The following is a 4,889-nucleotide window of genomic DNA, read 5'->3' as shown; positions in this document are numbered from 1 at the left end:
TTCTTGGGCTGAGTATCTGTCGGTCGCTTGGTTTTAAGTGGGTACTGTCTCTTTAAATTTCAAGGAGATCTATGCACATGCGTCATAGAACCCTCTGAGGGTGGGGATGGAGTATCCGCCAGCTCAGGCAGCCCTATAGCCACCAGAATGGGGGTACGCACACAGCAAGGGCACAACGAAAAGATACCCAAAAAAAAGAAAAAAAAGAATGTCCACACTTCTATCTCTTTGGCTCTGTCAGGTGTCCGTGGGTGCTCTGATCCTTACCCCGCTTGGCCCCACACAAAATGGCAGCTCCTGGAGCAGCTGAGTGTCCCAAACCAGGAAGCAATTGATTTCTTGCTTCTGCCACAAACTCCCCAGCTGTAAGTCGTCCAACCTTCTTAGATATTCCTTTTTATGTGGTTCATAGTATTGGGACCATTCCCTGAGCCTTCTTGGTCCTGTATTCTGTGTTGTTCTTGGCAGAGCTCATCACTACACTTCTAACCGAGCCACCATTTTTTCTGGAAGTTCGATTCTGTTTACTTTTGCATGCTTTGATAGCACCATCGTATTTGATTGGTAGTTTTGCTGGATAGGTGGTTCATGTTTGGCAGTTTTTTTTGTTTTTTGTTTTTTGTTTTCTTTAGGGGTTTGCATATCTCTCCCCATTGCCTTCTTGCCTGCATGTTTTGTGCTGAGAAGTCAGAACTTAATCTAATTTGTCTTTGTAAGTGACACTTCTCTTCTTCCTGGCTGCTTTTAGGATTCTCTCCTTATCTTTGATTTTGAAAAGCTTGATTATTATATGCCTTATTGACTTTCTTTTGGAATCTATCCTTCCTGGGAAATATTCGGCTTCTTGAATGTTTATCTTCTCAACTTTCAAGATGTTAGGGAAATTTTCTTCCAGAAGCTCTTCAACTATCTCCTCTGTGGACTATTCTGATTCTTCCTGTTCTGGAATGCCAATAACACTTAACTTGTTCCTCTTCATGTTATCCAGCATGAATCATAGACTCTCTTCAGACTTTTTTTAATCCTTTTTTCAGTTGGTCTTCTATCTTAACAATTTCATGAGATTTGCCTTCTAGCTCGCTAGTTCTGGCTTCCATCTCTTGGATTCTGCTTCTTTACCCTTTCAGTGTATTGTACATTTCTAGTATTTTATTATTAATCATCTGGACCTCTTTATGCAGGTTATGAATTATTTCCAATGCTATATCAATCTTCTTTGATTGCTCTTGTAGTACTTCCTGACTTCCATGTTTTCCTCCACCCCTTTTGGAGCATTTGAGTTTGTTACCATATCATTCTTCTAGATTCCTTCTCAGGCAAATCCAAAATCTGCTTTTCCTCTTCTGGGGAGCATTTGTCTGTTTCCAGCTCATTTGTCTCAGTTACTCTTTACCATTTTTGGACATTTTTTGAGATCTTTTGTAGTTTTTTGTTTGTCATTTCCAGTAGTTATGTGGGTTTTTTAATGCTTAAATGGATGTTTGTTGTTGTGTTATTATACTTACTGGGTGTCTCCTGGTGGATATGAACAGAAGATAGGCTTCCCTTTTCACATGTGATGCTTAGCAGCTGTTATTGGCTCTTGTCTCAATGATGGAATGTTATGGATTATGCTTGTAGCCTGGATATATGGCCATGATTGCTGTCTTTTCTTGGGTAATGAAGGGAGAAAAAGCTCCCACCTCCTGGAAAAATGTGTGATTAAAAGGACCGAAAGCAGTAGCAGTATAAAAGCAGAGACAAAACCCACCACTTTGAAACAAAATTAAAACTGCAGGCAACTGTCCAGTCGCCTTGCTACACAGCCAGTGTGTGTACACCATAGAAGCCTCCAGCATTGGGTGGGGGTGTCCACTCGCTCAGGCCCCTCATCTAGTCACCACCATAGAGATGTACAATTAATAGGAGAAAGATTGTCTACTATTTCTCTCTCTGAAGGTCAATTAGGTATCTGCATGTGCACAGCGTAATGCTTGAGATAGTTGCGTCCTTTTATGTTGGGTTTTTACAGATTGTTCATATGGTTGCCTGTCAAGCTTGATGGGCCTACTTTTTTCTTGCTAGATAGTCCTGATTAAAGGGTCCCACACAAGTTAATTATACGGCTGTGACCCCGAGGCTGACGTCATAAGCAGCCACCAAGCTCTTTCTGTGCTGTGGGAAAACTGTGGGGTCAGTACTGGCCTTTTTTTTTTTGGGGGGGGGGAATACACACCCACCTGCTTGAAAGTGTCCAGGCTGGGCAAAGATGGCATGACAGGGAAGAGGAAGAAAAAAATGTGTAGAATCCCCTATACCTCCTTTTGCAAATGTCACTGCACAAATTTTAGTGTTGGCTCCCTTTTCCTGTTTGACTGTAGCCCACCCTATGAACTCTGCCTGGCTGGGGTGGCTGCAAAGGGAGTCCTATCTCGAGGGATTTCTAACTCGCAGTATTTTCCTTTATATCACAATTTTTCCTCTTGCATGTGCAGGAACCTGACACCCTGGACCTTATGCTAAATCCAGAATCTGGTGGTGTTCTTTGAGTGCAGCTTCTCTGGGTTTCTAATCCCTCCCCCACGGAGCCTTTCCTACCTGGCTATCTCTGCCACTGTCAAAATGGGAACTCCTTCACAAAGCATTTCATTTATATATGTTGAAACTTAGTATAGTGCATAAATACTATATTATCCCATTTATGTGAAATACCTAGAATAGGCAAATGTATCGATGACAAGGTCATTGTTTAAGGATGGTGGAAAAGTTGGAGACAGATACTGGTGATGTTTGGAGAATACAAAGAATATAATTAATGCCACTAAATTGTATGTGTCAGAATTTTGAAGTGACAAATGTTTTATTGTATATGTAATTGTTACTAAGTCTGTTGAGTTGGTTCTGACTCTTAGTGAACCTGTCTAGGGTTTCTGAGGCTTTAAATCTTTGCAAGAGCAGAAAACCTCCTATTTTTCCCTCAAACCACTGACAGAATCCAACACTGGACCTTGAGGTTCACAGCCCAGTGCTTATTGTAAAATTATCACAATAAAAATAGAAACTGATAAGAATGCAGAGACACGTGTAATGTGGATATTGGATACAGACAAACCCATCTCTGTCATCCCCTAGCTCCTTGATATGGAAAAAATCAACTGTTCTAAATCTGTTTGGTTTTCTTTTTGTGTTTAATTTTTTTTTTTTTTTTTTCAGAGAAGTAAGCTCATTATATTAGTTAGGTTTTGTAGAGACCAGAGATCTTAGTGTTAGGAGTCTCACCAATAACGCAACCACATCTTCAATCAATATTTTTAGAAATGAAACACATATACATCTATATGATAATCTATGATATAAATAGTGCATCTAACCTTTTCTTCTGAATGCATACTCAGTCTCATTTTGACTGGTAATACAAAAAACATCCTTTACAATAGACCAGGATATCTACATTATACATCCCAATTATACAAACAGAAAACAGAGGAAAAATAATCGAAAGAGATTTTCTTGCCTAAAATTACTATACTAAGTAGGAATGTGCATTGTAAATCACTTTATTCCTCTTCTATCCTTTTGTTGAACTTTATTCATATAATATCTGCTTTACTTCTTACAGTCCCTTCTTGTGAAAGGCATCACTATCCTGTCAGCCACCTTAAACCTCACAGGCCTCGCCCACCTCCAGTCAGCAAGTTTAAGATATCTTCCTAAATTTCTTTGATATTGGTCTCTTCTCCATTAGAGTTCCCTCTGGCACATGAGACTTTAGAGTTCCCTCTGGCACATGAGACTTTAGAGTTCCCTCTGGCACATGAGACTTTAGAGTTCCCTCTGGCACATGAGACTTTAATTGCTTTTCTGCAGTTTTATCTTTTTCAGTCAGTGGTAATAGCTCCAAGTCTGTTAGCTTTTACGGTTCCTGTATCATGGTCATAGTCTTAATCAAAGTAACACTAATGTGGCCTTTCATCTCTTTCTGTTCAACAGAAACTGGTTTAAAGTGTGTATGCAAAGTCTGATATCGAGAATCTATCACTGACAGTTCCTTCAAGAGTGTAACTGGATCTTTCTCGCCAGCTGAATCAGGATGATTGTTCTTGATTTCATATTCCAGCCTGTACAGAATGCAATACAGATCAGAATCAGCTTTCTGGAACATCAATTCCAGTTTTTGACCTCTGTCCCCATGCTGAAGAGTTGACATTCCTCTGTGTTTTCCTTTAATGGAAATAATAATAGACATTGTTGTCAGGTGCCATCGAGTCGGAACCATCTCATAGCGATCCCATGCACAGCAGAATGAAACAATGACTGATCCTGGGGCAACCACACTACTGTCACTACATTTGAAACCATCAATGATGCCACTTGGATGATCCATCTCATTGGGGGTCTCCCCCCTTTAGCGACTGTTCTCTCCTGACAATATGTTCAAAGTATGAGAGACGAAGTTTAGCCATCTTGGCCTCCAAGGAGCACTCTGGCTACACTTCTTCCAAAACTGATCTATTGGTTCTTTTGGCAGTCTATGGAACTTTTAGTATTCTCCTCCAACACCACAACTCAAAGGCATCGATTCTTCAATGATCTTCCTTATTCAACGTCCAGCTTTCGTATCCATATGAGGTTATTAAAAATACCATGGCTTGGGTCAGGAGCACCTTAGTCCTCAAGTTGACATATCTGCTCTTCAACACTTTAAAAAGTTCCTATGCAGCAGACTTGCCTAATGCAATACGTCGTCTGATCTCTTGACTGCTGCTTCCGCGAATGTTGATAGTTGATCCAAGAAGAATGAAGTCCTTTACAACTTCAGTCTTTTCTCTGTTGATAAGAATGTTGTTTATTGGTCCAGTGGTGAGTATTTTTGTTTTCTTGACAATGAGATGCAATCCATACCAAAGACT

At 40.2% G+C, this 4,889-nt stretch overlaps 1 pseudogene; it reads right to left on the bottom strand.

The window, feature by feature from the left end:
- Nucleotides 1–3,676: 3,676 nt before the first annotated feature.
- LOC102833230 lies at nucleotides 3,677–4,186 on the bottom strand (annotated as a pseudogene).
- Between the last annotated feature and the right edge of the window lie 703 nt (nucleotides 4,187–4,889).

This window comes from Chrysochloris asiatica, unplaced genomic scaffold (assembly GCF_000296735.1).
Source record: "Chrysochloris asiatica unplaced genomic scaffold, ChrAsi1.0 scaffold00323, whole genome shotgun sequence".
Lineage (NCBI taxonomy): Eukaryota > Metazoa > Chordata > Mammalia > Afrosoricida > Chrysochloridae > Chrysochloris > Chrysochloris asiatica.
The sequence above is the reverse complement of the archived record's forward strand: the minus strand, read 5'-3'. Positions and strand labels throughout refer to the sequence as shown.